Source organism: Leguminivora glycinivorella, chromosome 26 (genome assembly GCF_023078275.1).
Source record: "Leguminivora glycinivorella isolate SPB_JAAS2020 chromosome 26, LegGlyc_1.1, whole genome shotgun sequence".
Taxonomy (NCBI): domain Eukaryota; kingdom Metazoa; phylum Arthropoda; class Insecta; order Lepidoptera; family Tortricidae; genus Leguminivora; species Leguminivora glycinivorella.
Window position 1 is genome coordinate 6,035,817 of NC_062996.1, and position 18,191 is coordinate 6,054,007.

Below are 18,191 nucleotides of genomic sequence, written 5' to 3' on the forward strand. Positions count from 1 at the left end.
TGCTGTGACAATTGCTAATAGGGTGACAAATTTTTTACTCGGATATTTCACACACTTGTTGACAACGTTGACAAATTGTTTAAAACCAATTACGTCTCGATATTTAGGTTATGGTGGGTATATACGAAAAAACGCACCGTCATAAAGCGTATCACGTTATCATCTGATGAGATCTTTTCTCTCAATAAAAGCACCAAAGCAGATGTGCAACAATTGACACTTTCATACCCAGCTAGCTAGCTACCTCGTTACACAATTTGTTAAAACCTAGTATTTGTGGAATAGATGTCTTAAAACAATTAATATTATTTTCCACAAAACATATTACATAATATTTAATATGTAATATGCTGGTATATTAATACCAGCGTGTCAAGTACGTGTGATACTGCTTGACGGTGTTGGGCGCGAGGGACTGCAGCATGACGTCACCGCCGCCCCCTTCAGCGCCAGCGCTGCCCGGAGAGCCCCGCGGCAAACAGGATAACACGTCGCTGAAACTGCTGGTTGCTGGAATAACATATATATAAATGAGAGCTGGGGCCCAATTCTTTGCATTTGACTTGACAAGTTTTATAAAATTGAGCTTGCCACTTGGTACAATAACAATACCTCTTGATTTTTGTAGAATACATAGATATACATATATGTTTTAGAAAAATCATTTACTTTAGGTATTAGTGTGAATGGGGGAAATATCGTAGAAAAAATAGGGTGTCCATGAAAAAGTGAATGCATTTAGCATTTGCGCGACTAGCAGATAAGTCTATATCCAGATTTCTAAAACACTGCAGGACACCCTCTAAACATTCATCATTTAATTCACATTCAAATTCCGAATGAGCCTTTTTAGATTCCCTATCGGCTATCACATTACGTTCGGATTTAACATATGAGGCAAATATTGTGGTATTCGTAATATGTCTATCTTCACATTCACTCCACTGCCAAATTTTGCCTAGCAATTGAATTAAGGTGCAGGTAACATGTCCCCCCGGGCGATGAATATATATGAGATAACTGTTGAATTATCTATTCTTAAAAGAATCTCACAGTCAGATAGGATCAGATCAGAACAAAATGTCTTTAAAGATAAGAAATGCGCTATAAGCTCTAGATAATTTATGTGATGTTCTCTCTCAACATCATTCCATAACCCGGCAGCTGTCTCCCTACCACAGGAGCCGCCTCAACCTGTCAATGAATTATCACTATAAATTTCTCTATAAGATTTATTACACTAAATTTTGCATTTAGCCTCATTTATAGTTCTTGCCACCATTCTAATTCATTTTTTACACTAAGCATATAAACATAATGAAATCATAATTGTCATTATTTTTTCCTAAATATATATATTTTTGTCTCTAGTTATTTTGTATACATGTAGCCATATTCAGTGGCAGGACAAATAGAGACAAGCAAGCCAGTTAAACGGGCAACATCCCTAATATAACAATTTGACAAGTTTAGAAATAAATTTATTTCTTATTTGACTTTAGATTTATTCTTATCTGGTAAAGAAATATGCAATTTCTTAGAGTCTAATATGAAACCTAGATATTAGACAGCATATCTTTGTTTTAAGCAGTTTTTTCTTCCTTTAAGCCCCAGATAGGAAATGATATCAAATGTAACTTAGTGTACTATTTAAACATTCGTCGTGAGAACTTCCTAGATAGTTGCTCATTATGCAACCTTTTAGATCTTATATGTTTCATGACAGGTCTGAGTAGTCACTGTACATATAAGGAAACATTTAATTCTAAGGGTAAAACTTGAAACTGAAATATTTCAGTATTGGACAAGAAACAGGTATTTCCTATATTTATGGTGTATATGTATATATATATATATATATATATGTCAAAAAATAGGGCATCTTGAAAATCTAAAGTGCTCATGAAGCAATTTTTGTGCCATTAGTTTCCTCCTGAGTCCTGACATGTAAATTAATAAATTCAATTAATTTTTTAGATTCTTTAAAAAGTCAAAATAAATCACTAATCTCCGTATGATTCTGCCACAACAATATTTTAGACACATATTACTTTCCAAAAGAATTACAACTCACAAGGTAAATGTTTTACAATACCTTTTATTAACAGTTCAGACATAAGTGTTTAGTAAACACCACACTGTCAAAATCAGAGAAAGATATCAATTTAGGAATAACTGATTGTAATGTCATAAATAAAAATGAGATTTTGTTCCCAGATGGCCAAGACCAGACCCTTGGGTCATTGGTCATATTCTGCCAGTGCGCCAAAAAATATTTAATTTGATCGCAGTAACTTATACCAACCTGATCATTTAACAGCTATTGTAATAGTAATATTGCTGAGTGCGACACCTCCGCTGATGATGTGGCTTGGCAGAAGAGGTGGTGTTGTTATGGTTTCCTGTGGTACAGCTTCTGACCTTGGGCTCTGGGTATGTCTCTGTGTTATTGGTTGGGCCCTTGAATTTGTATCTTCTACTAGGTTATATCTTCTTAGGTCTCTTCAGATCTTCCCTAGATTATTCAATGGCATTTAAAAACTTTTTAGCTATGTTTTCTCTAAAAACACTAGTCAACATCACAATATTTTAAGGTCCCACATACAATTTTATTGTAAAGACCCGACGTTATAAACATCCTTTTAAGTTGTAACTCCCTGCGTCTCACAAAAGATGACCAATTCATTCAGCAAATGTTATGAGGGCCAAGCCAGTGGCAAATAAATTGAGACTTCAGATTATTTCTGTTCTATGACTTTATACTTTGTAACTTCTGGAGCAGGATGTTTCTTAGTTGACTTGTCCTTTCTTTTCTTTATTTATCTCTTTGTAAGCTGGAAAAAAGGTTTTTGCCAAAAAACAACCTGCTCAAGTGCCTCACCGAGAGGTTAAGACTTCATCGCTTAGATCTTCAATTGCTGAAAAATAGGAATAGCATTTTAGCGCACTTACAAAGCAATGAGACAGCCTAGGTTGGCATACCACTTTTGATTAACTCTAGGATAAAGAGCTGTGCCTAGCCGAGCACGCCACAAAACCCAGTAGATATATCCAACATAATCCAACAAGAAGTTTGGACATCCACAGCAAGTAGCAGTAGGTTTGAGTAAAAAACTCAGTGCTGTCGGCAAGGAATGTGTCTAGTATGACAACACCACAATGCCTAAGACTGCTGGCAGCGAACGCACCTAGTATAGTACGCCAAGATTGCCAAATGCAGTTAGCAAGCGGAGATACCTAGTCTAGTATTCCAATTTTGCTCAGCACAACCTTCACACATAATGCCAGATGCAGTTAGCAAGCAGAGATACCTAGTATAGTATTCCAATCTTGCTCAGCACAAACTTCATACAGTGCCAAATACAGTTAGCAGACAGAGATACCTAGTATAGTATTCCAATCCTGCTCAGCACAAACTTCAAACACAGCGCCAAATGCAGTAAGCAAACGGAGATACCTAGTCTAGTATTCCAATTTTGCACAGCATAATTGTTGTTCCATGGCAGTATTGGCAGTGCAAGGTGTAAAATTCATGTGCATGACCTTCAAAAACATACAACACCAACATCTCACTAGCGGTCAGAATGCGTTTAACAAAGCACACACCACTGTCACCTCACAAAAATATATTAGAAGTTTGAAATTGTAAATTCTTTTCTTACCATTTGTGCTTCATTATGGAGGTCGTCAGAATCTCAATGACAACCAATGGAGACCTGTTACTACTTCTCGACGCCGCAGGCAGAGATGGTGATCTCGAATATAAGGCAAACCTAGGGCGCGGTTTGGATCTTGTAAGATAACGCAAACAATAAAGTCCGCAATGCCCGCGATCATGGCGGCGAGGGACGCCCGCGTTGATCGGCTTTCTTCTATCTTCCTCTCCTACTCTTCTTATTTTCTCGCCTAATTTATCAAACAGATTACTTTCCACACTGTCTAATTTTCTTCGATACATTATAATAATTAACACCAATGCTTCCGGACCCTAATTTTTAACACCAATGCTTCCGGACCCTTTTTACCATAGAATACACACGCCATAACACGCTTATCTGGTTTATACGCCATTAAACAGCGGTGGAGGGATTCGACGGGAGTCATGTTTCAACACAGACTTGTGTTTACAGTACAATATAATTATATAAATAAAATAAATTATAAATATTATAGGACATTCTTACACAGATTGACTGAGGCCCACGGTAAGCTCAAGAAGGCTTGTGTTGTGGGTACTCAGACAACGATATATATAATATATAAATACTTATATATATAGAAAACATCCATGACTCAGGAACAAATATCTGTGCCCATCACACAAATAAATGCCCTTGCCGGGATTCGAACCCGGGACCGCGGCGTAGGAGGCAGGGTCACTACCGACTGCGCCAGACCGGTCGTCATATATGCCTAGATATATAGTATGTATGATTTTTTTTTAACCACAATACCTTACATGGGTCTAGATTATTCAAAAATTGATAACTTGATAAGAAATATTGCAAATTTTGAAACTGATACCGCCACGGCGGGCGGGTGGTCTAGTGGTAATGACGTTAGGCGCGTAAGCTGAAGACCCGGGTTCGATTCCCGGCTCGGCCACAAGTGGGCCTTGTCGTCTTTTCTTTCCTGTATGATATCTATTTCAATTTATAATCTATATATTTATAGTAGTGTGACTACTTGAAAAACAACAAATCAACAAATTTTCAATAAAATAACTTGATTCGTTCCCTAGTTGTAAGAAATTTTGCACTTATTCACATGTGGGGCAAAGGAAGTCGAGTACAATAGTTATTTGTTATACAAGAGTGCAAAGTTGTATTTTAAGTCCGTTTTCACATTATCCGATCCGATATCGGATGTCGGGAGGATTTCAATAGAAAAAATCCAAGATGGCGCCTGTAATGTATGGGATATCGCCGATATCGGCCCGACATCCGATATCGAATCGGATAATGTGAAAACGCACTAACGCCGAGTGTGGAATTGAGAAACGAGCATTCAAAAAGATTCTATAGTTGAACCACGAGCGAAGCGTGTGGTTCGAGAATAGAATCCTGAGCTTGCGAGTTTTTCAACACACGAGAAGTAAAAATACATTTTCACTCGTGTGTAACACAAAACTTTTCCCCTCACTATAGCGAGGAAAGTACAACGCGAAAAACGCGTTCTATTCATCACTGCTTCCAGTAGTTCCACAGGTGGTAAAACATCTTCATCACTAGATTATATAACCAACTTTTATCAATTTTAAAGCAGAAAATTTTTCTCTATTAAAGGTCAAATAAACTAGTGGATAAAATGCGTTTTTACCCGCTGGTATTAAAGGACAAAACACGTGTTTCCGAGCTAGTGAGGGGAAAAGATCATTGAATCACTGCGGTTGAGTAACGCCGTGTCTTGCATGGGCGACGGTCGCGCGACCGTCGCCGTCGCGTCGCCTACTCCCACAGAGATCGAAGGTTTGATTTCGTCGCGTCGCATCGCCGTCGCGCGATCGTCGCGCGACCGTCGTCCACGCAAGCCACGGCGTAAGTATTTTATAAGAATAGGCCTTTGAAACATCTAAACCGCAGTGATGCAAGGATTATACCTTGTAAACTAAATCCAGCGTAATTAATTACAGCACCACTAATCACGGTACACTCGGCCCCAGGTGTTGCTGGCCTCCGTAATTCATCGCGCTTGAGTGATGGACATGCATACGGACGTGGGCCTTTGTTAAATTATGAATCTTTTAAATGTAAGTTGTAGGTCAAAATTAACAAACATAAAAGTTTAGACTACACTTAGAAAGAACAACTTTACTGAGAAGTTTGAAGTCGGTCCCAAGCCAAATGTTGTCGATTGTATTGTATAAGAACTGTCAGATCAATTTTAAAATTCATAATAAGTGTGTGAACAGTTGCAAACCTGTACGGAAAACCGTGCATTAAGATTTTTCAGATTATGAATTTTTCCCCTCACTAAGCTCGGAAACACGTGTTTTGTCCTTTAATACCAGCGGTAAAAACGCATTTTATCCACTTGTGGATAAAGTAATTTGACCTTGAGTATAGTCAAATTTTCTGCTTTAAAATTGATAAAAGTGGGTGAATCTAGTGATGACGATGATTTACCACCTGTGGAACTACTGGAAGCAGTAATAAACGCGTTTTTTGCGTTTTACTTTCCTCGCTATAATGAGGGGAAAAGTTTTGTGTTACACTCGGCTGCAAATGTATTTTTCCCCTCACTAGCTCGGAAACACGTGTTTTGTCCTTTAATACCAGCGGGTAAAAACGCATTTTATCCACTAGTGGGTAAAGTAATTTGACCTTGAATAAAGTCAAATTAACTGCTTTAAAATTTATAAAAGTAGGTGAATCTAATAATAAAGATGATTTACCACCTGTGGAACTACTGTAAGCAGTGATAAACGCAATTTTTGCGTTGTAGTTTCCTCGCTATAGTGAGGGGAAAAGTTTTGTGTTACACTCGGGTGCAAATGTATTTTACTTCTCGTGTGTTAAAAAACTCGCAAGTTCAGGATTCTATTCTCGAACCACTCGCTTCGCTCGTGGTTCAACTATAGAATCCTTTCACTTGCTCGTTTTTCAATTCCACACTCGGCGTTAAAATACAACTTTGCCCCCTTGTATAACAAATAACTATTACTACTCGTGTGTTAAAAAACTCGCAAGTTCAGGATTCTATTCTCTAACCACTCGCTTCGCTCGTGGTTCAACTATAGAATCCTTTCACTTGCTCGTTTTTCAATTTCACACTCGACGTTAAAATACAACTTTGCACCCTTGTATAACAAATAACTATTAAGACTGTCTGTTGCCGGACTAAGTTAAGAGCGATACAGATAGCTACGAAATAGTACATTTCGATACAAGTGCGAAAAAAAGGAAGTTCGAAACGAGTGGCGATAAATTAAAACACGACCGAAGGGAGTGTTTTAAATCGACACGAGTTACGAATTTCCTTTTCGCACGTGTATCGAACGACGTTTTTCAGTACAGATGGACCTCTGAAGTTTCGACCTGACATATAATGAACCACTTCTCGCACTAGTGCGTAAAAAAAACGCCATCTGTACTGAAAAATATATTATCGTGAGCGTCTCGTGAGCGTTTGTGCATTCCGCTACGCACACAGGTCTCCGTACCTAATTCATCGCGTTTCTGCTTGATTGATGAATGAGCAAGCATACGGACGACCTTAGCTAAATTATGAGTGGTTTGCTACAACGTTGCTATAGCAGTACAGTATACTGTATACATGTATGGCTGCGCCTTTAATAGTAGCATAGATTAATTAAATAAACAAAGATTGGTAACTCAGTACATCGTGTAGCGACCTACTTAACGCGAGTTATCGTCGCTGGTACCTCTTAGTTTTCCAGCTCCGGTTTTTTTTTTAATGTGTTTAAAAAGAATTATGTTGTTGTTTTTCGCTTTTTTTATTTTTCTAGTTGAATATTAGAAAAATAAGTATGATGTGAAGTTGAATCATACAAAAGTAAGTATGAATTGTTCGCGCCTACTTGTTGTGTGTTTGAATCATAGAAAAGTAAGTATGAATTGTTCGCGCCTACTTGTTGTGTGTTTATAAAACCCATAGGCCCATAGTGAGGTACTTATCTACCTACTCTACTCTCCAATCACTTATGTGACGTTGTCTCTTTCCAAAGACCGATGTGCAAGTTTTATCGCCCTTTACTGTATTTATATAAATTTATCGGTACCCATAAGTATTAAAAATCTTTATTTAGGCACCTACAGCTATACAGTCAAGGAATTTGATTCCCTGCCCATTTAATAGAATCGTTGTTAGAAATACGTATATAGTATTTTATTTTATTCCATATATCTTTGGTTATAATAATAATAATAATAATTGCCCCCGAGAGTCGGTCAGGCCCCTCCCTCCGGCTTGCCTTCACTGGCCGGCCGGAGTGAACACTGAGCAGGGGCCGCAGGACTCTCACCTCTGGCTTGCCTTAACCGGCCGTCCAGAGTGGGGTGCCAGAGCTATATGCTCGCAGGGTGGAAGTGAAATATGCATAAGACGCGAGTTGGCACAGTGGCTGTTTCGTACAGACTGGGTAGAAAGCGGCGCACACCTCTCCACACCCTAAGCCGCTCACGCTATGTTGTCCCCTTGTCGCTCCGTGCGAGCGGCCGTTTTCGGGGACCCATATAGTGAGTTGGCGAGTCACCGCCTGCCTATTTTTTCGTGTTTTTAAAACATATGATCAAGGCAGGTGCCATAGACCTTTCCATAGACCGGTCACTAGCACACTAACATTTCAACCCAATAGCCCAGTATAATTTGTTTCTTTTCATTGCAATAGTTTTACACTAACCGGGGCTTGTCCTTGGGTGCATTCTATAGTGCGGACAGGGACAATCGCCGGCTAGTGTCACATTACTTTAAATTAAACTGTCTTAAAGGGCCTCTGCGCTGTTGGCTTCGGCCCCACGCACGCCTCCCAAAAGTCCGGGACCCCATGTTCCCGAGAACTGGAAAAGACAAATAATAATAATAATTCATTTATTTCAGATTAATAATCCATAATACACTTAAACAACAAAGAACAAAATAATTGAGACATGACACACAAAAACGAATAATACACTAAAATTAAACACTAATTACATCGATAAATAAATAAGTAATCTAACAAACAAAATATCAAAATAAAATATCACAATTCTTAGAACAACTTAAATTAAATTATTTAAATTAAATTATTATTTCAGTTTAAAATATCACAAACCGTCAGTTAGACGTCCTATGCAGCCTATCCCAGTGAAGCTGGAAAGGACCGTCCAGGCGCTCTGCCACCGTCTGAAGGAGGCTGTTCGGGCTGCCGCGCAGGCGCCTCACCAAGGACGCACCGCGCTTGCGCATTATGGCATGAAAGCCGTCCGTACGTCTCTCGCAAAACATCCCTGATGCACTGCAATGACGCGGCAGCCCCAACAGTATCCTAAAACTATTATTATATTGGACGCGTAGGGCGCTAAGAGCTCTCTGTGTATAGTTAATCCATAGGCTGCAAGTGTAAAACGATTGACAGAACGCCTTAAAAAGGGTAACCTTAGCTTCTTTAGTACACCTTGCAAACCTACGAATCAACATATTACTCCTTACTGCAAGCGCCCTACGCTCCCTTTCCACATCTTTATCGTCGCTCAGACTCTCCGTGACCCAGTGTCCCAGGTATTTAAATTCCTTAACAATACTAAGAGGTGTGTTGTACAGCTTTACCGGCGGCACGCGTGGATAATATTTTGTACCTGCCTTAAAAATCAACATAACACTCTTAGATGTATTGTACTTAAGCCCGTGTGATTTCGCATACTGTTCACAGACACTGAGCATCTTGTTGAGAGCGCTGATCGAAGGGGCCAGTAGCACCATGTCGTCTGCATAACTAATGTTATTCACAAAAGTGCCATCCACAGAGCATCCTACCATGGTACCACTAAGCTCCCTAACCAACCCATCAACGTACAGGCTAAAGAGCCTGGGCGACGACAAGCCGCCCTGTCTGACACCGCATTCCAGCCTGTATGAGACTGACAGCGAATTAGCCCACCTGACAACATTTCTCTGATAGCTGTACCAATATTTAAATAATTCAATCAACTCACCGGGTAAGCGCGTATCATTATATAGTTTCTGCCAAAGTTTGTCGTAGCATACCAAATCGAAGGCTTTGGACAGATCAAGGAAACATGCATATACAGGTGTTTCCCTGTCTGTGTAGTACCGCACAGTGTGTTTCAGACAGAGAACTGCTGTCTCTGTAGATAGACCGGCTCTAAATCCAAATTGTGCATCATGCAGCATCAAATGCCTTTCCAGTTCCCTGTCTAAAACACCGTCCAGCACTTTCGACACAATGGTAGCCAAAGAAATGGGTCTATAATTGTTTATGCTAGCGACATCTCCCGTTCGATTCTTGACTATTGGCACCACCACGGTTTTCATCATGTCGTCAGGTAGGTATGCATGGCTCAAGCAGACGGTGAAAAGCATGGCTAGCACTCTGGACATATGCGCTCCGGCATTCTGCAAGTGCTCAATACTAAGAGAATCATGTCCCGGAGACTTACCGCGCCGCATGCCTTTCACAATTGCTGCTACATCGTCCGCTGTGACTCTCACACGAAGGCCTTCCGTTGCCCGCGTCTCGTGAGGCTCCTCAACGCCAGTACCTGGTTCTGACCGAACCTGAAAGCGGTTTCTAAAAAGCTCGGCAACCTGAAAGGGGTCACTAACACCCTCGACACTCACCGGGAGAGCAGCCCTGGGATTCAGCTTACTAGTCTGTTTCCAGAAACTAGGAAAGTCCTTGTTAAAGTGATGGGTTGCTATAATATCCATTTTTATTTGTTCAGCATTACTTTGGCACCACTTGAGCTTCCGCTTAAAGACTTTCCTAGCTTCAACCATTGCGTTATACATGGCACCAGCCCTAGGTCTACCACAGGCAACCCAATTTTGGAATGCCAGTCTCGCCTCTCCATGAGACTGTCGAACGTGTCTATTCCATCCTACGACTGGCTTTTTCCGCCTAGAAACCGCTTTATGGGAACTGAAAATTGCTGCGTCTCTCAAAGTATTTACTATATTGTAATACAACCTGTCAATTATTAGTCTATGGTTTAAAGTAGTGCAAATTACATCTGTACAATTTATAAGATCATTCGGAAAATCAATTAACTTGAGCCTATCATTACAATAATTATTAAATAATGTCACCTGATCAGGTGTTCTAGTCCCCCACAAAACATTATTATTATTCATATTACTTACCTAGTATACTTACCTAGTATAGTTATACTTACCTAGTATTGAAATGTCAAATTACTTAGCACTGTTTTTGACATTTCAAATTAACTCGACCAAATTATGTAGGTTGCTTATAGGCGTATCGTCCGAAACTAAACTTAACACGTGTTTCTAATTTAGTAGCGTTGCTCATGTTTTATGCATCATCAAAGCAACGTCTTCATCTAGCTAGACCTTATGGTTTTTTGTGTTTCCTCGGAAGAAATCATTTATATTGGTCCCTAGTATCACTGTACAAAGTGGCTTGCTTTTTGCATAAAGTGCAGCTTTTTTGACCACAATTTCGCCGTAAGCCTTATATCTCTTTTCGTTTTTGTTTCACTATTGATAGCTAGCCAAGGCGCGTAAAACTAAATCCAGTGATAATTTTGTCTGTGACAAGAAGTGAGAGGAATAGTTCCCGTCATAGTTATCATTGTTATCAACAAACAATATTTCTTTAATCTTCACAAAACATTAAACTATTTGTTATAAGGGCCCGCGCAGACGGGCGACAAAGTCACTCGACGACTTTTTTGTCTCTGTCGTAACTCCTTGCGACAATTTCAAAGGTGCGCACACGGGAACGACAGCGATGCAACCACAGACTACTATGAAGATACTACGGACGCAACTTTTTCTTTTTTCATGAAATTAAGAGCCTATCCAAAAAACATTTTTGGTACTTCAGAATAAGTGTTTAAAAGTTTTGATGAACTCGTTAGAATTTTACAACCCGGCATCGTTTTCCTCAATATTGTAGGACTATTCTTTTAAATTCTTGTCATATAAAGTCGGTCTTACCTCTACTTCTGAAGAATTGAAATTAAACGACAGGTATCAATGTCGACTTCAACAATCGGCATTTAAAATTATATTTTTTTTTCGAATAATAACATACGTTCGCCCAGGCGGTTGAGTGATAACTGTCAAAATGACAACCGACCGGCGACTATTTTGTCACCGTGTGCGCACTTGCATTGAAACATATAGAGAATGAGACAGTTACGTCGCAGGCTTGTCGTCACTCGTCGAACCCGCAGACAAAAAGGTTGCGTTGCAACGTGTGCGCACTTTCATACTAGCCCATAGACCGATCTCCGCAGACAAAAAAGTTGAGTCGCCCGTCTGTGCGGGCCCTAACGCATACTTTGCAATTCGCAGGAGATACCAACGCCTGGACTGGCAACACCGACCGGGTTAAACGTCAAATTCAAGCTTCGTGCGTATATCATTTCAATAATGTGTTATAAATATTAAAAATGTAAAATATAAGGAATTACAGTGATGTATCGTATTTTAATTAAAATGAGAAAGTGTTATCATAAGTTTTCATGCAGCCTAAGAAGCCAAATATTGACGAAAAAACTACGCCAACCGTCAACGGAGTAGCGTTCAAGATTTAAAATTATAATTAATTAGCGTTTTTTACAGATGAGTATAGCTTACTTAATATTTAAGTGTAGTTTTTCAGATTATTTGTCTAGAACTAGTAACTGTCATAGGTTATTTTTGTGTTTTCTGTTTGTAAACATTTGAAGTACATAATAGTATTTTAACTTCCATATTTACATTTTCTTTGTTAAACCAACTCGAAATAATAAAACCTTACTCACTGCTATCCCGTGTAACTTGCAACAAAGTGAATTACAAAGTTTGTTATATGAAATCTTGTTAACAAAATCAAGGCTGTGGTTCCATATTCTTGTATCTTAATCACATTATATCCTGTTATAAGCCCTAATTAATATATTTTAACAATACATTTAGGCTTCAATATCTCACATGATGAATAATGTTACAGAACAAACTACCAAGGTTACAACACACCGGGATGTGATGGTGGCTAGAATGAAACAAACACAAGCCTCAAAAATCAGCAATCAGCCAACCAAGATGTCAAGTATGAAGACCTGCAAGGACAACGGGATGACCTCTAGGCAGTCATTGATCGGTTCCAGCAATGCCAAGAGATACATGAGCAGGCATTACAACGCATCCGGGACCTCGAGCAGCAACTGCAGGAGTCGGATTCAAAATGGTATTGCAAGTATTGCTCCGGGAACTCCGCTCTGGCTGAAAACAATTTAAGTATATTTGCTGAATATAATATATTTGATTTAGATGTGGTTCATGACAGTGCATCATGCTCCCCAATGAAAGACCCTGTAGATTTAAAACAGTCTGTGCACATAGAGGGCGGCAGTGATCCCAGAGTGACGTTGAAAGGGTCAAATAAAATTAAAAAATATCTAAAGCTAAGCAAATTCAAAATACATCAAAATGTAACAGCTGCCTTAAGCGATGAGCTTCTAAACTGTCAATACCAACTTGACCTGACAGCACAGGAGTTGAACCATCGCTCCGATGAATTTCACAAATTAGAATTGAAACTAAAAGACCTGAATAATAGGTATGAACTGACAAGTAAAGCATTACACGAGTACATCTTTTGTGAATAACGTTCTAGATCCATCGAGCGTGTACCCTGTGTGCATGGACTCGCCTGCGCCCGCTTGTTCGAGCCGCGCCCGAGCCGGCTTAGCCCCGCTCCCACAAGCCCGCGCCCGTGCGCCGTCGCGCCGGCTCCGTCGCCGTCGAGCCTTCTGCAGCTGGCGCTGTCGCGGCTGGCCGCCGAGCCTCCTGCAGCTGGCGCTGTCGTGGCTGATCGCCGAGCCTTCTGCAGCTGGCGCTGTCGCGGCTGGCCGCCGAGCCTCCTGCAGCTGGCGCTGTCGCGGCTGACCGCCGAGCCTTCTGCAGCTGGCGCTGTCGTGGCTGATCGCCGAGCCTTCTGCAGCTGGCGCTGTCGCGGCTGGCCGCCGAGCCTCCTGCAGCTGGCGCTGTCGTGGCTGATCGCCGAGCCTTCTGCAGCTGGCGCTGTCGCGGCTGGCCGCCGAGCCTCCTGCAGCTGGCGCTGTCGCGGCTGACCGCCGAGCCTTCTGCAGCTGGCGCTGTCGTGGCTGATCGCCGAGCCTGAGCCTCGGCCGCCGGCCCCCGCCGCCGCTCCGCCCCGCGGCGGCATTATATATATTTTTTCTTTAGTTGAGACATCAAGAGTCTTTTAAAACTCTAAAGTTATTTTAGTTATTTTTTATTTGTATCAGTTCGTTTTTTTCTTCATCATGTATATTTTTTTTATTTTTTTAGATATACCTTGACACTTAGAGACTCTATACAGTATCTCTAACATCTCTTATTAAGCATAGTAGCTTTGTACTTTGTATAATTTATTGAAATTAATTTCCATAGAGCAGTCTGTTAATATTTTCTTTATGAATACTTTTGCATGTGTATTTTGAAAAAAAGTGGCTGAGGCGTAGGGTTAAAGCCGGCGTAGCTTTATTTGACGTTCATATCATTGTAATATGCCTACTTGGAAATAGTGCATTACGATACAAGTGCGTAAAAATCGACACGAGTTACGAATTTCCTTTTCCCACGTGTATCGTACGACGTTTTTCAGTACAGATGGCCCTCCGAAGTTTAGACCTGACATATACTCGTAATGAACCACTTCTCGCACTAGTGCGTAAAAAAAAACACCATCTGTACTGAAAATAAATATTTCAATGCATTTCAACACTTAGCATGATAATTAAGAAACTTTTCAAAGAATTTAATTAATAAAATTGACTTATAAATATATTGTTTTATTCCACATTCATATATTAAAAAAAATCGATGATGAAATGATGAATGTTGATCATAAATTAGCCGCAAATCGTACAACTTCTGTCTTATTCTGATAATAGTGCCATCTGACTCTGTCGTGCTGATATATGTAGCTGTTTGTGGTAAAACATTTTTATAGTAATAAAAATAAAATAATCTGAAAGTAATACTTCCGTCTTAGTGCGTTTTCACATTATACGATCCGATATCGGATGCAGGACCGATATCCCATATATTTAAGCCGCCATTTTTGATTTTCGCCTTTGAAATCCTTCCTGACATCCGCACTTAGGGTTGTAATATTTTACGTAGCATATTTTGCCTATTCTGGGATGTACGTCCAAGATAATTTAGAATAATCGTTAAAACTTGTGCAAAAAAAAAAACAAATACTAATGATAATGAATGTGCATATTGAGAGTCAAGAGTATTGTACGCCAAATTCTGGCAGATTGTGATGTTACAAAATACTAACCCTATCATCAATTCATCATTTATAAAGTCGCCGTCAATAGAATTTGTGAACAATGTAAACAAACCTTGTACGTTGTCAAAATGTCTTTAATTTTCATTCTAACTCATCAGATACTGGCTAAATCCAATCTTTGAAATAATAAAATTGTGCTAAAATATTGATATTTTGTATAATGGTTTGTTTACATTGTTGGAAATTTCTATTGACAGCGATTTTAACTACTCAAATTCGAACAATAAATAAATTGAATTTAAAACTTATCTTCAATATGCCAACTTTGTTTAGCATGCAGTGTTGTGCATCTTGCATACGCGCCATCTACCGGATTATAATGTTTGCTATTAGTCATCAAACGTACAAAACACTTCCCATGAATTGAATCTGATTCAAGTACCCGATTGGTAAAAAATGACTTAATTGTTTTTGTTAATTTCGGTGTTATATAGTGATAATGTTGTACGATCATGTTCCAAATTTTGAAATAATACGACTTAGGTCATTTAAATGAAATTATTTCGTGAATTGAACAATACCATTTGTCGCGAGAGTATAGTAATGCCATCTATTGTTTTACGAGTCAAACATATAAAACGATGTACTGAGTTACACGTCTTCCTTTATTTAGTTTAGTCTATGATAGTAGGTACATTATGATACAGTAATACCCCGCTTAACGCGAGTGATGCGTTCCAGGGAAAATCGCGTAAAGCGAATTTCGCGTATATTGGGGTCACTTGATTTCCGAAAAAATGTTTTCAGTACAGATGGTGTTTTTTTTACGCACTAGTGCGAGAAGTGGTTCATTATATAACAGGTCGAAACTTCGGAAGCTCATCTGTACTGAAAAACGTCGTACGATACTCGTGCGAAAAGGAAATTCGCAACTCGTGTCGATTTAAAACACTCCCTTCGGTCGTGTTTTAATTTATCGCCACTCGTTTCGAACTTCCTTTTTTACGCACTTGTATCGTAATGTACTATTATATTTTACTTGAAAAATTACAATCAAATAGCTTGTTTAAAGAAACTTTAACATTTTACATTTAAAAAAACAATAATAGAGTGCTATTTTAATTAAAAAAACAATCTCATGTTTTCGTGAGTGGCGTTTTGCTTCCGATTCATCAAAATTTTAAAATCGCGTTATAGCGAATCCGCGCTAAACGGGGTCGCGTAAAGCGGGGTATTACTGTACAAGTAAAGAGGAAGTGCGAAACGAGTGAAATGAAATGAAATATGAAATGAAATGAAATAAATATCGATAAATCGATTCGAGTTATGAATTTTCTTTTTGCATGTGTACCTATCGTACGACGTTTTTCAGTAGGTACAGAAGGCCCTCTGAAGTTTCGACCTGACAATAAATTAACCACTGCATACTTTTGCGGGCAAGAAACACCATCTGGTACTGAAAAAGGTATTTTGAGTATAATCCTATATCTACGTATCTACTAAGTAATGTACGTTCTTAATGATTAAACAAAACCTAATATCATCCCTCTTTGTATCAAATAGACCTATTTAGAGCCTAGCAAAGTTTCCCTTTGTTCGAAACAATAGGTACCCGTGTACGGGTGACCCGACGCGGGTAGCGGGTTTTTGCGGAGTTCCATTACCCGCCGCCAAATGACCTGTGAACTGATAACGGGACGCTAGTCACAGGCGCCAGCGGAATAGGAAGCGGAATGAGCTTTGGTTTAACAATAACGGGCGAAGTTTAGAAGAGACGATTTTGTAGTACGTTCGTGCTACTGTAGGTACGTTCTACTTGGTTCTACATATATTGGAACCTATCCTATTTTAGACATTAGCTAGCTTTTAAGTTTAGTCTTAGTTTCTTATATAATTATGTAAATATGTTCATGTAAATAAAGAATAACCTATCTTTGGATTGAACAATACCTAAAGTGTAGGTATGTCAAAATTAAAAGCCTATATCCAATATGCTATTATCTAAAATCGTTATTTTCCTAAAGTGTAGTATGCTAGAGAGATAGCAATTTTAGACATTACTTTTGAGAATTTTAGGAATTCTCTTATCATTGCTATCTACTAATCTGTCTGATTGTTACATTTACCTATAAATTTCTGAACTGATTTCGATGAATTTTGTAAGAATTTGAGGCTCAAGGAAGGATATAGGATATCAAAGTTGTTAATCATAATCATCACTAATTTATCAACATACACTAATGAAGTGACGGGCCGAAGCATCATGACAAACTAAATTAAATTGGCTGCAATTTTGATACTTAGCCAGCTGTGAAAGCGTTATTTTCAAAGTAAAACTTTGAAATGAATAGTTTTCATTTGCAAAGTCTGCACAAAATCGCTGTCATTCTAGCTCGCCTAACTCTAAATGTTTGTGAATTAGGCCATACGCCCCCGCCGCAGGATCATTCCGGGCTGTATTTCACTTATCGCGGGTTAAGCGATTCGCGCTCCGCTGACTAATCAACTACGCCTACTGCACACTGTGCCACGTGCCCCATTGAATGTGGCATGCGACATAGGTATTGACGAGTCGAGTCCATATAAGACCGAAGTTCACCGATTTGAACGGAACAAAGTGAGGGGGTGTGTGTGCAAATGTAAGCTTGTCAAAAGCATTTTCATCGATGATGAGGTGCCACATATTGCCACATATTGTTATTCCAAATCCCCTGCAGAGTTACCTTGATCTACTATAGGTACACTGTGCCACACGACGCTAATAGGGGTATTTACTCCAAAATCAAGCGATATGTCACGTCGAGTGCTTTGATTCGATGGTGGAAACATAGTGATTCAAACTGTTTGGGTGAAATAGGTACTTAATGATGTCACAAACTCAGCGTGTCGCACAGTCTATGTCGTCCTTAAGCGGGTCTTTTCAACGCGTGAGCAATGTCATTATCTGATGATTAGCACTTTGGAAGAATAAGGCAATGAACTTAATGGAGTGCACTGATTTCTTTCACAAATCACTGAATTTGCGGACTTTCTTTTGAAATAGGTCGCGTTTAATATTAAATGACGGTCTATTAAGTATCAAAAGGTTTTTGTTCTAAAAATGTCGAGTTGTCGGATGTAGCTTCATAAAGTTCATAACGACTTTAATTGGGGTAATAATGCATTTATCGGATATTATAGACGGTTAACCAAATCTTGAGAAGTTCACTAAAAAAATAAGGCAGTAAACTATGTGGCTCCACCGGGCATCAAA

The 18,191-nt window shown here is 39.3% G+C and overlaps 1 long non-coding RNA gene across 1 annotated transcript; it reads right to left on the reverse strand.

Annotated features, from left to right (window-relative positions):
• Positions 1-354: 354 nt before the first annotated feature.
• LOC125239979 lies at positions 355-3,957 on the reverse strand. Its single transcript, XR_007178577.1, has 3 exons — positions 3,663-3,957; positions 2,306-2,918; positions 355-510 (listed from the first exon to the last, which is right to left on the reverse strand). It is a non-coding gene; the product is annotated as an uncharacterized LOC125239979 (long non-coding RNA).
• Between the last annotated feature and the right edge of the window lie 14,234 nt (positions 3,958-18,191).